Genomic DNA, 18,300 nt, shown 5'->3' with positions numbered 1-18,300 from the left:
TGAAGAGCAGCCTATGTACTAAAATACAGAAATAATAATTAATGATTAATGTAGGTATTTAATTTTTTTGTATTTTTTCCAATAAAAAAAAACAAACTGCTTATTTATTGCCATTAAGGCGGAACAAAGTTCGCCGGGTCAGCTTGTTAACTATATAACTCATGTTCGTTTATCAAAAAATTATGACAAAATTAATGATATCAGAGACTATCGGTTTACGCATTTGGTCCTAACTGGGTAATTTAAAGTTTTTTCATTTCGGTGTTTCTATTATTCGGAACTGCTTGTAAACTTAACACATCGAAGTTTGCTCATCTCTGTAACTGAGGGATTACTGGAGGCAAACTTGCTATATGTATTGAAGAGATCTACTTTTTAAACTTCTAGGGATCTGGTCATTTTATTTGCACTAAGTTCGCTGTAGAGTTTAGCTAACATGCTTTGCTTCCGTAGCTGAGTGTAGGATATATTGTGATATACATTTACATGAATTTTTCCTAGCTTTACATACTTCTTTGTTTGTAGTAAAAAACTATAAAATATATCTTCTTCTTAAAATGCCACCTCCTTGCAAAGGTTGGCAATCATAATAGCTATTTTCATTTTGGATGCCGCGCTTCTTAACAATGATGATGGTGCTTTGACCAAAAAATTGTCTCGAGTTTTTCAACCAGGTTGTGCGTCTGCGGCCAGGTCTCCTTCTACCTGCTAATTTGCCTTATATTATTAGTTGAAGTTTCTCATATTTTTTGGAGTTACGAAATACGCATGATTCCTACCGTCATAAGCACTTCTTTGTTCTTCTGCATTCTGTCCAGCACTAATGTATTTATACTTCAATCAACTCAGATCTCAAACGCTTCCAGTTTTTTGTGACATAGTCTTTGTCAGTGTCTATGATTCTACGTCGTAGAGCAGCACAGAGATGACGAAACATCACGTTTCTTAATAGTTAGTAATGAATAAAAAGTATAATATATTTTGGCTGCTATTACCTAATACATACCTATGTACTTAAGTAGAAAATATATTTATTTTTTATGTTTCAGCAATATATAGGTCCCGGAATAGACTATTTCGGTATCACGGACATTCTTTTAAACCACAGGTCTTCCAACGCGTACAAATTATTGCTTCCCCGACAGTCAACCCACATCCTTCGCGTTGATATGTTGAAATAATCAAGCGGCTTACTACTACTAAGGTTATATAACTAACAAATACGACTAGACGATATTTGGAATGTTATTAGACGTAAAAAACTTGTTAAAGTAATAAAAAATAATACCACAATACATTTTTCTATGATCCCCGAATTAATTGTCAATTTATCATGTCCCGTGACAAAATCCTGATAGAGGGCGGATCCTTTTGTTACAGTGAAATAAACAGGTCATAGTATTGTGCTCAATGGCGAGTCTAAGTTACTGCTTTAGTTGTTATATTCTCTATTAATAACATAGAAGTATTATTGCGAAACTGTTTGAAAGATAGGAAAAAAGTAAAAAAGACTGAAATGAAGTTCTATTTATTTATATTCTTTTGTTTTTGATGAGCACAGTTAGATTTATGAATTAATACATGTTTCAATGTATATAAATCAATTATATATAATAATATGGAACATAACCGGCGCGAGAGAAAACAAAACTATTATTCTCACAGTTTTTCTCTTTCGCTTGTACGATGTCCAATTTTTAAATATGTTGGTGACTTATTTTTATTCTTGCTATTAACTTTCAAATAAAAACGAACGCTGCCAGTATCTTCGGAACCTTGCCTAAAGGGATTCCTTTATATAATATTTTTTAATAATTAAATTTTAAGGTTAGTTATTAGGTATACCTTCATATATAAGTGTATATGTTCCCGTAACCTTTAAACTTTAACAATAATCCATGTTTTTTAACGTCATAATTTTTGCAACAAAAAAGATATTAGCTTCGATATGTGGAATTTTTAACCCCCATAAATGTATATATGATCACTTATAAAAAATGGGAGGGTGTTACATTCTAAAATTTCCTTCAGCAAAGTGTTCTAATCAAGATTCAAGATGCGTCGAGCGCGCGCGCTGTCTCCATAAATTACGTATCAAGTATGTGAAGAGGCTTTATGAAAAATGTTTTCACTACGCGGAGGTTTCCCGGCGGATACTTGCGGTCTTAGTACTGGCTTTTATGCAAACAAAATACTTATAGCAGCCTTTGATATGCCAGCTCGTTACTATTAGTTCCCCAGTTATTGAGGTTCGTCTCTTTGTGTTGTATATACCGCAAAGTAGTATATAGAATTCAAAAAAGGAATTTCGAGCTACGCCAATAGAACACGTTTCGACTAGAATATCTCTAATCCGCTTTCAATTTTGAGACAAAGGGAAAGTTTGATAGAATTGGATCATCAAGCTTAATACTCGGACACTATCGACTGGAACGATATCTGTTAGAAACGTATATTTCGTATTAATTTTGGAATTTTTTTGCTTAGTTATGATAATTTTAATCGAGTGCTTTTTTTATAGAACACAGGGCAAACGAGCAGGCGATTCACCTGATGTTAAGTGATACCGCCGCCCATGGACACTCTCGATGCTAGAGATGTCGCGAATGCGTTGCCGGCCTTTTAAGAATTTGTACGCTCTTTTCTTGAAGGACCCTAAGTCGAATTGATTCGGAAATACTTCGGTGGGCAGCTGGTTCCACAAAGTGGTGGTGTGCGGCAAAAACTGCCTTCAAAAACGCGCAGTTGTGAAACGGCGGACGTCGAGGTGATACGGGATTTTTAAGACGTCTCTTCTTAAGAAGACAAGTACGTAAACTATTATTAAAACGTGCTTACGTCATTTAATTACTAAAAATTTAACCGTATTTGGCATGATTTTAATGCAATTAAAATTCTTGTAGTTTCGCGTGCTAAACGGCTATAGTTTGTTTTAAATAGTTTAGGTCACGGACTGATTGTCATTAGTTTACCTAATAAAGCTGAGGTTAACTCGATTATATTGCCCTTCTTTACGCTTATTTATTTATTTATTTACAGTAATGAACATGTATAATATAGCAACATTTAGATTGGATCTTAAAATACCCAGCAATATAGATAAATAACTTTAAATATGCGCTTAGCTGTGGTGTACGTGCTGATTTAGGATACGTTTAATAAACCATAATTACAGAGCGTTTCAGAAGCCGCCATATTGACAATGTCATTCATATCGGTCAACTAATGATCTAAACAAAGCCCGTATACGGCTTAATTGTGAAGTATCCGAATTTATTCAGTCTATTTCAACCGGATGGCAGGTTTAATCCATCGGACGAGTACAAACGACATCGTCAGGTGATATCTGTTGCAGCTGCGAGATTCACTTACGGATTGATGGTATTGAAACTCGATGCATACTCAGCACAACAAATCCCGGATGTGAATACGATTAGACTTTCACAATATCAAATACGTTAGCAACTTGATAGTATCGGTACATTTTTCACGCTGAATAAAATTCGCTTATACAAGCACAATAGTATCTAAATACTCACTGATTTTCGATTTTAATAATGGTTTTTCGTACTTTTTACGTCGATATATCTGTTTTTACGTATTATTTATAAAATGTGTAGATCAATGTTTCAACAGAAGAAACGATTATTTAAAATGGTTTATATTCATTTAAATCAAAGTACATGGTGTTATGGTTGCAGCTCCTTAATAAACTTGGCGATTAAAGAGAGTGTCGGAAACATTATCAACGGTTCTTCTTTTCCGTCCTACACCCATGATTTGAGAACTGGCAGTAAATGTAAAATTAGCAGCATTTAATATGTATTTTTTTGTCGACGTTCATAAGTGTACATTGTGTTACCTACATGTAGACATGATTTTTATTTTATTTGATATACTTGACAAGATTATTTCACACATCCGATTCGCATCACATAAGTGTAATAAATTATGAGATGTTTTAGATCAATGACTGGAAGAAACTAGGATTATGCATGAAAAGACTAAACAGAAATAATTACGTCAAGTTAATTAATAATTGCATCCTTGAACATCTGACAATCTCACTGTTATTACAAATATGTATACAGGTCAGTGGTTAGAGCTAGTTTCACCAAGTGTTCGATATTTTACCGTGCATTACAAACGTTGGACAAGTGAAGTTAATTGGATGCACTGGCCACACCACTATGAAATATAAAACAGCATGAACGCGTTTCCGGTTGAGTGCCAGCCCATTATACTACATGTCTCGTTACCGGGACGTATGCTTAACAGAGTTACCTCTCCGGTATGCGGAAATTTTGTTGAAGTGACAGTTGATGAGCTGAAAACGTGATAGTGTAGTGAGGAAAGGATCTTGCTGTCGCGTTTGCTGTTGTAATGATGCAACTTGCGAGAAATGTGCTTAAGAGTTTCCACTTTAAAATATCGTTATGGTTTTAATTTAATTTTTACTATTAGTTAAATACTCTTTTAAATTTAATTTAAAGAGATATGTCTAATTCATTAATTGGCATATTTTATATTGACATTTTTGAAGCGAGCATCGATTTAATAAAGTCTGACTCCACCTTTAATTAAGACTAAGAAAGGTTATCTACCGGTAACCTGAGAGCTAATAATAATTGTTTCATGCTTTGTGCAATAATTTAAAACATTTTAATTCTTTGATTACAGACAATGGTGTAAATGAGTTTATGTTTACAAATATAGTAACAATAAATCCGTCTCTCAAGTATAACACAGCAATGCTTATGAGAACAAAAATCTGTATTAACTTCACACAATGTTCTAGACGTTTGAATAAGAGCAAGTTAGCAAGCTGATAACGGTACTGTTGGCCGAAAAAATCCCCTTTATACATTCGAGCAAAGCTAACGTTTTTGTTTGTTTAGGACAGATTCAGCCGGAATAATTGACAGATCAAAGAAATTTATTGATAGCTATTTACACGGATTTCTTTCTCTCAAATATTTTAATCTAAATCGCACTAATTATATTTGATACAATAAAACGATTTTATTTTAAGGATGGCAGACGTCTTATTTGATTGATATTCCATATTTTTAACTCACGTAGTGATTGAATTTTTACGATATAGTAGCGATAATATAATTAGTAGTCTTCAATATTTTTACACTTTAGTTTAATCGTTATTTGAAAATATTCTTTATGGAAACATTGAAATAATATACGAATGAATTTAACAGCATTTATATGAATGAGGATATGTTAGGAGATATTACATAATATTCTAATAGTGAACTAGTATTAGTAATAGAGAATAATTTAGGAATGATCAAGCAGAATGTATGAAAGGAAGGCTATCGACTCCATATTTCATAGAAATTAGCTTATTTGCCAGATATGTAGATTGGACAGACTGACTGGCGGCGCCCTCGTTCTTCGGACCAGAAAATTGAGATTACTTTGTTAAAGCGTTCTACTTAATGATCGTTCAAATATTATTATGTTTGAATAGGCTTATTTTTTGGAACTCTGAGAAATTATATTAAATCTTCGGGGTTTAACCTCATAAACGTACTTGAAATTTACTTTCAAGTTAGCAATTATTAGAGCACAGAAATAGCATGTTCTAATTATCAATTGCATTATAATTAATAACATATAGCATATATATATATATATATGCATATAGCATACATTTAAAATTTGTATAATAAACCAAATACATTATAATGCAAACGGAAAAAAATATAAACTTCAGGGAATTAAATCATAATTAATTATTGTAATATAATTCTAATAAACGTAGTACCTTAAAGCGATTAGTAAAGATTAATAACACATACGTATATAAAATATTTCCTTTGTAATATGTTTATATACACTTAGCGGTATCAGTTTCAATATACTTTTATCTAAGATACTTGAGATACAAAATAAACAACTTTAGCGGAGAAACAAACAACAATAAAGAGCCAAGACGAAATGAATCCGCTGTTTGTGAAACTCTAATATAATTTTATTTATGAAATAAAAACACTTAATTTGTACTAAATGTGATTACTATTACGCATTCTTTATGTGTTTTGATTATAGTTTTTAACTCATGCTTTCTTCGAGAAACAAACCACCGAGTCTTAGTTCTTATTCAGAATCTGAGTTAATATTTGCATAGAATGTGCAAATATTATAATTCTGTGTGTTTTGAACTCGAATAGTATTTGTAAATTTTAAAAGATAATTCACGGTGAAAACTTGCAACCTAAACTACTATATTAATTATAATATTTAATTTATATAATATATTTTTTCTTTTTTGTCAATAAATTTAAAATAAAATAAAAATAAATAAATAAATATAATATGTGGATGTTGTATGGTAGATATTTAGTGTAAAATGCTGAGTACAGATGTAATTGGGTTCAGATTTTCAAGTGTTGTTTAGTGTGTAATAACTATATGTATCTAATCAATCTCTTTCTGTTTCCGTACCTAAATGTAAAAATAAAAATAAAATAAAATAAGCATTATAACGAAGCGAGTAATATATCTTATTTTAAGTAGTCATAATTTACATTTTATAGCATAGTAAGTTATGAAAACTGAAGTTAGCCAAGATTGTTAGTAACTGCGTTTAAAAATTAATTTTCCCGTCCTTAATAAAAACTTCAAGAGAAAGCCTTTATTGAAGTACCTAGACGGTCTAATTCCGTCGTCGGAGTTTATCAAGGGAGATAAGAAAGTTTTTCTTATTAAGTATCAAAGGAACTGTCGTAAATACAGAAATTAGCGAGAGTATCATCGTTGGAGCGGTGTGTAAACATCTAAAGTTTGAAAGTGGCGCGACGCAGTACGGAGCAATCTCGTTGGGATACAACTTGCTGCCTCAATATTAGTCCTCTATATCAACTCACGACATATTAGTTTTGTTCCGATACTCTTGTCTGTTTTTTTTTTATAGCAATTTTGAAATGTTTCTTCGAGAAGATTGCCGATTGCAATCGCACTGTTTCACGAATACACGTTCGTTGATATAAAGCTTTATTGTTATGAATACGTAAAAAATACAATATTAGGTAGTGCTACGATATAAATATAGTTTTATAAAAAATAATGGCTAATCCCATAAACCAACGCTTGTAGCATACTCATACTTGTTATTGTAGACTGCTACGCCGTAACCTCTGCAGTGCTACGCAGTAACAACCTATGTTTAATTATTCTAATTCTAGAGCAGTGTACATTGCAGGTATTTGCCTCGAATTAAATAAATATAGTTCCCTGTAAGTAATCTATTTCATGTTTGAAGTATGCGATGAAGTTTGGACCCCAGAGATCATAGATAGGAAGAAAAATATCAGGAAAAGAATATTACAACATTATGGCGCACTAAGGTTTTTCGTATATGCAATATGGGACACGCTTTAGTGAACTCAGCCGGCCGAGTAAACAACAACAGCCGGCGTCCCGGTAATTTTCATCCAGCCTTTGTAAGATTTGGCCTACAAAGGATCGAAATAATACGCCTTGTTACATTTTTCGGTTTGATATAGCGTTTTAATAAAATTGCAAAATACACCATCATTGGGCGTATAATTTAGTCTTACGATTTTTTTTAAATCATTTGATAAACTACCTACTTGCTGCTGTATAAAAATATGAAGCTTATTTCATTTGCTAGTTTAGCTTTAATATTTCATCTGTTGGATTTAATTCTGTAAAGTGTTTACTGTGTACATTCTGCGTAGCTAAAGTCTCACCCATCAGCTCAATGATAAATTATTGCGTTAATAAATATAAGGTTATTGTAATGTACATTATTTGGTCCTGAGTGAATAAAATTGCGCTTGCGCCTCTGGAGGCATTAAGCTTTTAATTTGTCCCTCTTTATTGTATAATAAAGCGGACCGCAGAGGACAACTTTTTAATGAAACGATAACAGAGCACCCGAGACCGAAGCGCGGGCGAGCGTTAAATCTAACTCATAAATATGTTATGTAAACCCACCCTAATAATTAGTCGCGGTTACGACGTGTAGTTAAGTTTTATGGAGCCCGTAGAGGCTCTAAGTGGGAGCGAGAGCTCTGGAAAAATGTTCTTTAATTTGTCTGCAGGCGTTCGGAGGCGATGAACCGGAAATTGTTATGTTTATACGGGAAATCTTGTTTCTGTTGCTAGCTTTCTTCCTTTTTAATACGATTGGATTTCCGTATTCCCTTACAGTAGAGATCGCATTATCAATCTCATTGAATATGTATAGTTGAGAATCCGTTCAGAGTTTACTTTCCTTTAGAATAACCTAACCACCTACTTTAGGTAGTTGTATTTGAATATATTACATTACTTAAGAGTTACATATATACTTATATTATAAACTACAGGTGTTATTAAACTGTGACCTTACATACTATCAACCACTTTTCATACAATTTTTTTTTTGATCATGCCTAACATTTTCGTGTTTTTGAGACCTTAAAGTACTATGAACTACCATGCTGAATTATCTTTGTCAAACCTAACTTAAACATATCTAGAAACTATTTTACTTAATCATACAACAGCTACACGGGTCCTTCTAGACTACTTTGCCTTTCAAAAATTGCCTAGCACTTAAATTACTGATGCATTTGTGTACGAAACTACGTGAAAGTGAGTAATATGATCATTGATAAGTTCCCGCGTGCCGGTCGCCTAGGACGCGGCGTAGGGACGCGCGGGAACGCTGCCCGCTTGGCGCGAGGGGCGCAGAGACCCCGTACGGACACAGTACCTGCGTTCGTAGCACCAGCAGCTCCGCAAGAGAAGCAAACAACTAGATCACAAGGCCCGAAGCCACCGGCGTAAGCCAAGCGCGTGCTGTACGAGTTACAACGAGTTCGGCGACGAAGCGGAATACGGAGTCATGCGGTCAGCCAAAAGGACACAAACCTACTGGCTCGCGGCGGTTTGCGCGGGCGGAGCGCGGGCGGGGCGCCATTGGCCCGCCGGGGCACGCCTCCGAGACGCCGCTCCGCATCACGCCGCACCAATTCTTACTTCTTACTTTTACATTTGCATGCAAACTTTACCAAACATTCCCACTTGTACAACTTTAAACTACTTCCACGGATTCGGCGAGGAAGTTACGCTGAGGTCGATATATTCACTTTGCAAAGCATAAATACGTTACTAACTTTATTGCTTATCAAAATGCAAGTGAATATAAAATTCTTTTTCCTGCGTTGTCTCGGGCAGTCATCACGGTGCAGTAAGGTATATTAACGTCGGATGTGAGGCGACGATGCAGGAATTCAAACGAGTGCACTAGCGTAAAAGACTTAAGGATTTCGCTCACGTATCTTTGGATACAAAGTAACTTTTCGACTAGTTCAGGCCTGTACTCGTATTCACTCCAAATTGCAACGTCAACATATAATCAAATCGTATTAGAAATATGAAAAGTTTTCTATCAAAATTTAATGTTTGAAACGACGACGATATATTTTATACTGATACGCATTTGTGCCATATATATTTCCATACGGAACGTAAGCATATGCATTAATTCTCACTCGTAAACAATTTTAAAAATTCGACCATAACACTTTAACAATCGGGTTAAATTAGGAAAGCAATATGCATTTTCAAGCATTTTCAATTCAAGTATGCATTTGAAAAGCGTGAAACAACAAAGCAGTATTTTTAGAAAACAGGAAAGTTCAATCCGGCAGACTATTCTCGCAGCGTGCTTGTCTGTGCTATGATATATCGTAGAGACTGTTAAGTGGCATGCAAAATGTATTTATACTTTGTACTTCCTTACGTCGTTATGGCAAGCTTCCAAGTAAAACAATCTTCCGCCGGGCGACGATAACAGCACCGGCTATGATTTTATTACGTGAGACACTCATAAAAATTAAATAAACTACACTCGTAAGCATATTAACGACTCTGATAATTAAACCCTCCAATAAGTGTTTAACTTTTTTAAGTATTGAAGCTTTATTAACACTAGCACATTACAATTTGTAATTTGTTTAATTTTCTTTCAAATTCAAACAACCAATTCGACTTAGGGTCCTTCAAGAAAAGACCGGCAACGCACTCGCGAGCCCTCTGGCATTGACTCTCAATCCATGGGCACGGTATCACTTAACATAAGGTGAGCCTCCTGCCCGTTTGTCCCCTGTTCTATAAAAAAAAAACAAACAATTTAGAATGAACCGTATTTTTTGAAATTCATTATCATTGGCACCTGGTATTTAGTTCATTATTGAATGGTTTTTTTAATTAGTATGAGCTCATATTTTTTTTTACATTTTAACAAGCAAGTCAAACAGTCCAAGTCTATTATTTCCCACGACACAAAAATTAAACAGCTGAAAGTAAATCAAGTCAAGTGCTCAAAATCTCTCCTAACAACAACCTATTATGATCAACAAAACACGTTTAACCAGTATAATTAAAATAATTATAGACATAAACACAATAGAAATAGCCTCAGGACATTAAAGTACTTAAATCAACACGGCCACTTCTGGCGATCATGAGGCGATCCAAGATTCATACGGAATAAATTGCTTCCTAGTCAATATTCGGTGAGGGTCAATGAGGCATGACTTTGACGAGGGTGGCCCTTACAACGGACAATATGCAAGAACACCTTCTTGAAACATGTTTGACATAACAGGATTTAGGTCAACTCTGCGAAAACTGATTGTGAGAAGATTTTTAATGTGATATGCGCTTCGTGTGGCGGTGTATGTTTTCACAAGTGATTAACATAATTAATGAAATACCTTAAATTAATTCAACATATTATAGCGGATCAATTACTCGTTTGAGTTTCGAGTCCTGAAACATGAGGAGACGGATCAAAAATGTGGCTTTTTTTTTAAAGGTCTAAAAAGTACACTGGTAATCCGGGTTGGATGCTCTAACTTAACTACGGAAAGAGTAAGTACATATAGTAATTTTATTAAAAATTGTCTAAACACTTTCAAAGAAAAATGGCGTTTTCCCAATATTATGATAACTGATAAAACGAGGTGCAGCGTACATTTTCATGGATGGGCGAGTCGCTTTCAACCCATGTCAATGTCAGGGTGTATTATCTGCAAATTTTATATTGAACTGCAACAGTCACTTTGCTTTTGTATTCTATAAAATGTTCAAGGATGTTTAGCCAACACAACCTCGACAGATACCTTGAGGCTAAAGATACCTAAGCGATAGAAATTTCAAAATACGCTATCGTAAAATACCTTTTGCCAGATATGTTTATTTAAGTATTACAAATAAACAGAATATTGAATGTATATTAATAACAGTACTAAACATATAAAAAAATTACAAATTGAAATCTATATTCTAGCGAGTTTTAAACCAGGAACTAGGTTCAAACGGCAAAAATTTGGTCATAATCCGACAGAAGTGACCGACCTATGCCATATACCAATTGAATATTTTTTTATCGTATCAAAACCTAAGAGGATAGTATCTCAAAGATAAAAGACGTGGAATAATAAGTTTTTTCGAGTAACAAAGCAAATAAAAGCGTTAATGCGGCTGCATCGAGATTTTCCAACTGAGAGAAATTGCTCTTTCATGAAAGGTTGCAGTTAAGATGGTTTTAATGAAAAATCTGAGTCGTGCTATTGACAAGCTCTGTTTTTTATTGAAATCTCATTACAATAATACCTATTGTGGCTGAAAACTAGCGTAATTGATTCTCCCTCTTTTCATAACGCAGGAAAATATGTAAACATGTTGTTATAAGATAGTAATTAATGTTTGAGATTACCGTATTATAAAATGGCTTTGTTTGCCCAATGTTATGTAAAGATCATATGCATGTATACATGGGCAGTATATTAAAAAGCCGGCAACGCACTCGCGAGCCATCTAGCATTAAGAGTGACCATGGGCGGAGGTATCATTTAACATCAGGTGAGCCTCCTGCCCGTTTGTCCCCTGTTCTGTATAAAAAAAAATTACTTAACTCGTCTGTGGCCTGCCCATTCTAAAGATTTTTTATGGTGAATAGTTTGGTTTTAACTCCTTTTCAATTTTTACGATAATTCAATTGCTTAATACTGCTCCACACATATACATAGAAAAATACAAAGTCACATTGATTTATAAATCCACTTTAAATAAAAACCACAAACAGAAATCTGTCCCAGTACAGATGCTTTTTCAAAAATAACAATAATCCAGAAACGATACAACTACATATGGGTCTTGAGATATTCCATTCGTTTTTTTTTATCAATTTGTTTTTATAGACGCTTGTTTTACTTCACAATTAATCACACATTGGTGCAATAACCAACTGTAATTCGAAACCATAACCTAGGTTTTAGCCAATAGGTCAATCTCAATTATGAACAACATTGTTTGTATGAATTAATCTACGTAAAGCAACTGGATACGCAGATATTTCACTGGAACAAAAGGAGGATGCAAAATGGTCCAAATTAAAGAGTCGTCCTTGTCGAGACACAGCTAGTAGAGACAAAGAGAATGAAATTCATCAAGCTCTTTTGAACTGTGCATTGTGGTATTCAGAGACCATCCGAAAGAAAATCTTCAAGTAGATCGCCACTCTTTGACGCCCGATGCAAAAAGTAATCCCTTCCCGGGAATATCCTACTTCATTACTTTGATCGCCCGTCCCATATAAAAATAGCCATCTCGGTATTGAACTTTCTGAATGCTACTTGTTGAATCGGGTTTTGAATAGATTACAATAATTTTAATAAATTGTTTCATCTAAGGGTACTTCAAATTCAGTTGAATCGATATTAATCTTTTGAGCGTTTCTTAAAACCCTAACAAATTATAAATGGAAATAGATAGGTGTATGATATAAATTGTATCATTGTACATAGATTCTCTGGCATGTGATACTTAGGGTGTTTTTCACAATGTCCGGATAAGTTCCAAATAAGCTATTTATTACTTATTGGTAGGATAAACACTATTGTTGCGTTTCACGACTGTCAGATAGCGCTATTCGTCATGAAAAGTGAAGTTTCTTATTCGCAACTTTTATCTTCCGAATAATTTATGTGTTGCATAGCTATATATTTTATGCATATACAAACAGACCCTTAATACTTCTATTTTTATACAAGTGACATAAGCGTAATATAACTAAAAATAAAAAAAATCAATAATAATAATAATTATGAAAATTATTGGATTTCAGTGTTAGTTTCAGTAAATTAAATACTGCTTCTTCTTTTTTGTTGGACAACCAAAATATTTGGCATGGCTTCTTATTTAAGAAAAATATATGCGTAGATTTTTAATTGGCTCACAATGTAATGATAGATAATGAATACATCTATTTTTATATGATGCTGTAAATTTTCTGAAGAAATAATTTAAAATGTATAATTATATAAATTTTAAAAGCCGTAAAATTCAAAATAGAAAGAAAGTCCATTGCTGGGGTCCAGTGCAGCCGGGGTCAAACCTACGGCCTCAGGTATGAGAATCGCACGCTGAAGCCACTAGGCCAACACTGCTCTTTGTTTTTAATTTTTGTTTAGTTCCAGTAAAAATTGTTTGGGGCCATATGTTGATTAACTATTTACCGAACTAACATGAAAGCACTGAATGAATCATTTTTAACTTGAAGCATCAATTAAGTGCGCTTCCAATGCATAGGTACTTGTACACTTCATTATAAGAAATGGGAACGGAATGCGCTGTGCAGATAGAAAATTCTTCGGCTTTTCTACTTCACAACCACTCATAGGAAACAATTTCCTTTTAAGAGAGTCCTCTATATTTTCCCTGTCATTAAATCAAAGAAAGATTAAACTTGTAATGTGCAAATAATTTTATAGAAATGACATAAAATTAATGTATATGTGAATCGTAAATGCAATGACTTTATACACGACAAAAGATTACAATTATTAATATTCTACAAAATCAGAAAATACTGTCTACTACTAAATCGTTATAAATAGTGAATGGAATAAGTCGGTCATAAGTTTTCTTATTCCATCTTCGGTGATTTTCACGAACATTTGCTTATATCGAATACGATATTCAAATGTTAAATAAATAATGTAACATACACAAGAAGCTCACGTAGCATGACTTAGTGAACCTCCCCTGCGATTTGTGATCAAGATTGATGCATTCTAGAGATTCGCAGCGTGATATTGTATTGACCGTACGTACGACAATGTACGTTTGGAATGAAATTGGAGTAAGTGACAGAACATCGTTATAGGAAATTGATATTACGTCGTGTAAATTCTATAGGCACATATTAGTATTTATACTTACTTCTAACTGACTCCATCTTGTTTGAAAACAATAATACCGAAATGAATCGAAAACGAATTGGATGTAGATACAGGAGTTCGAATGTGACTCTTAACGAATGTATCATGTTTGTGCATTTACATTACGGTGACCATGGTAACAACGGTACGGTAGTACGGGTAACTATATTTTATAACGCTAAAAATATTATTATAATTTATTAGAAAATTATATGAGAAAAACGACTTCACGAAAAATTAACAAACGTTTCCCATTTTCTAGTTTAACTAAAGCAATTCCTTCAAGCCTTTCTAAATAAAAAATAGATAAAGACAGCGCTCTATGCTTCTTAGTCTTCAGATTCGCATCTTTTTTATTGATCTAATATTTTCTTTCTTTAGAGATAGGACACAAGACGATGGGTTTTGGATCTAACACAGACCACTGTCTGTAAACACGCAACCTAGTGTTAATTGCACACATAAAAAGAAAATTCAACACACATAAAAAGTGGCAGCTACGCCACGAAGTTCGAAAGTACAGTCTTAGACGAAATATTCGCTAATCTTAGAACTGTAATATGTATAAATCAAACAAAAAGCTTAATACAAATTCTATCACATAAAATAATTCAAGAAAATGGTTATACATTTCCTGGTAAAGGACGTGTCAAGTAGATAATCAAATTCCCATTGTGATGGACCACATCAATTCGCGAGTTATATTCCATTCCAGCTTTGCTTCGTTCTCTTGTTTTTCATGTCACATTTAGGGTTACCATTATTCTTACAAAAAAATAATAAATATTAAACAACGAGTCCCAATTTCCATTCTAATAAAACCAGTCTCATTATATTAGTATAAAAATTCTTATTAAATCAGTATTGTTCGTATTTTCTTTTATTGTACTTTAATACTTGTCTATTATTAATTCAGAGAGATTATATTATTAATTAAGTCAGAGAAATTATCCGTCGTTACTAATAAAACAACGCCATCTATTCTCATTAGTAAATCTTCCTCATATCAGCGTCATAGCATATTTTGAGTAAAAGGTTCTATTGTTATAAAAAAGTGTCCCCGGAAACGAGGTCGCATGGGGAGCGTATTCACGTCACTTTCTTTGTTTCCCGCCACTCTCGGATTATGTTAATGCTGTCTCGCAGACATTTGTCTTTGTGTAAGTCTCCTTAGCTTTACTTGCGCAGGCACACAGGCTTGTTCACCTATATACACAAGGTATGTTTATAATACATTATTAACAGTTTCGATTTTGGTCAGAGCCCAGACATGGGCCTATAATTACTTCTATAATTTTTACAAAAATTTTCTAAATACTAATAAAATTCCTTTTTTACATACCCTATAAACGCATCAATGCTTTTCAGATTAAAACTATTTTTGTTTAATTTTTAATTTACTCTTTAACTTATCAGAAGAAATAACTTAATAATAAATATTAAGTTAAGACAAATACATGTATGTATAGATTAGCACGTTTGTCATCATCTTGCGGTTTTCCGACGTCAGAACATAAGGACCTCGTCGGTCAACCACCTTCATAGTGGGATTACCATGCTGTTGCTTTCGGCCTTCAGCCAAATGGGCAGGATCGACCTGGGCAGTTCCACTGTTACATAAAAAACAGTGGCATGATGGGTAGAGGTGTTTATTTAGTAGGGCTGCTATAGCGAGTTTCAAAAAAACAGGTTCTTTTTCAAACAATTTCCATACCACGTTTAACCTCTAGACATATTTTCTAAAGTTCCTCTTCATATAAAAATAATAACCATGGTAACTAAGGTTGACAAAGGAAACATTTGCAATGACAATTGACACAAAGAACAATAAAGCGGTGGGAAAACCAAATTCAATATTTATCGGTGCAATATCTAGTTCATCGACATATATTTCTCAGAACTGGGTGGCGTGCATCGGCCGATTAAGTGCCCCTACAATGGCGCCACGGTAGTTAGAAACACGTAGACATTTATAATAATTTTAAAACAATTCAAGGTCTATTCATACTAAAACAAGCAAGCAACATATTCATAATAAAATAATAAATCAGTGGCGCTACTAGGATTAGGTTTTTTAGGATTAGGTCTTAGATTTCTGTATCTGATTCATGATCATTTGTTAATCTAATCGGCAAGTAGGTGATCAGCCTTATGAGCCTGACGCCGTCGACTTTTCGGGTCTAAGGCAAGCCGGTTTCCTTACGATGTTTTCCTTGACCGTTCGAGCTAAAGTTGAATGCGCACATAGAAAGAGAATCAATTGGTGCACAGCTGGAGATCGAACCTATGATCTCAGCGCAGTCGTACGCTGAAGCCACTTGGCCAACACTGCTCATATTCATACAATTATAAATATTATAAGATTTAGAGATAATACTAAGAAGATGTGTGTAGATATATTTTAGCCTAGTTATTCATTGCGAATGTTGTAATAAAGTCATTATGGGTATGAAATTATTTCTAAGACATATATTCACAAAATTAGTATGGTCAGTAGTATTAGGGATGGAATTCAAAAAATAACTTAATTGTTTTATTGAGCCTTTGTACGATGTAGAGCCAATATTTTTCCTTCCTTCCTATTCCAACAATTTTCTTCTTATGCAGACAACAGATGAGGCAACAAATTAAAAAGGAGTAATTTTTAAATTCACTGAGACTCACACTCATAAAAACCAGTTATAAATCAGTCTAATTGCACTCTTTTAACAAAAGTTTTCTTTCTTCCCTTTATAACAGAATATTATGCATATGGTGTGATAAAAGTAAATAAAACTACAACGTATATAATGATTATTTTTATGTAAATAACCATAGGAATAACATATTTTTAAGATTATAATTATGAAAAGTCAAAACCCATAGTCATTTAAAGAATTGTGTTTATTATAAATAAATAAGTATATATTCTTTGGCATGACTAGCTACAATTCAAGACTTCTTACATTTTCTATTTGGTATAGTACACCTTAAGTCTAAAGATAAAGTAAAAAATATGAATTATACTTATAAGTTTTGGTGACATTATACCTCAGAACTAACTAAACCACAATGCATCTCGATTTGCATAAATTTCACCATCCTTAATTCTATTCCCGGCGAAATAATAATTAAGACCTTTAAAATCCTGAATAAAACTGACATAAATGTTATTCCCCATTGTAAAAGTCACTGTTAGCACACTCTGTCTCGTAACCTTTACAGATGCCATGGCTTATATTAGTATAATATTTATGGAGACATGTACACATACACAGACAAATTTGTGAAAAAAAATTTTTACAAGTACTACTATTATGTCGTTATTGAGCCACAAATTAAACGTATGATGTCGTAAGAAATATGCGCATAAGTTATACCAATGTCTCTGATAAATATGACCCATTAAACGCCTATAAAAGCAAATAAAATTCACATGCACGGATACAAAATGGTGCTCGTAAAATTTACTGCATTCACTTTGCGGCACCCGTTAAATTTATTTAAAAGCTTTGACAGACTATTGAAGTGAGATACTTGAAAACAAACATATTATATTATTTTTTACGTTTTTCTATATATAATTACATACCACGATATGAGCGTACTAGTTTTGTGGGTGTTCAAGGGCGCCGGTAAGCACTTAAACTTGAAAGAAACCCGCCACATAGTTTGCCTTCTGTCCTATAAAAAAATTCGGTAAAATAAAGTTACATTGCTGATATAACGATACACGTTTGTTAGTATTCTCTTGTTAAGTGTGAAGAGAAACTTTAGAAGTGAAACCTTCAAAAACAAAGTTTTTATAATGAATAATATATAAATTAAACATTTTTCACTATCTAAATGTATTAAACTTTTTTTTAAAAACAGTTTATTTTAGTGAAAAATATAAAAAAGAATGCCTTGCTAGCCAGTAAAATAAATAAATACAATATTTTTATCCGCGTTTTCAAGCAACAATGGTTAGTTACGCGTGTTCGTTAATTATAAAAACTGTTGACTAATCATAATTAAATTAAACGCGTTTTTCGTTTCACATCTCACCCTTGTGAATTTTGTT

This window comes from Pieris rapae, chromosome 16 (assembly GCF_905147795.1).
Source record: "Pieris rapae chromosome 16, ilPieRapa1.1, whole genome shotgun sequence".
Taxonomy (NCBI): Eukaryota; Metazoa; Arthropoda; class Insecta; order Lepidoptera; family Pieridae; genus Pieris; species Pieris rapae.
Note: the sequence above shows the minus strand (reverse complement) of the source record.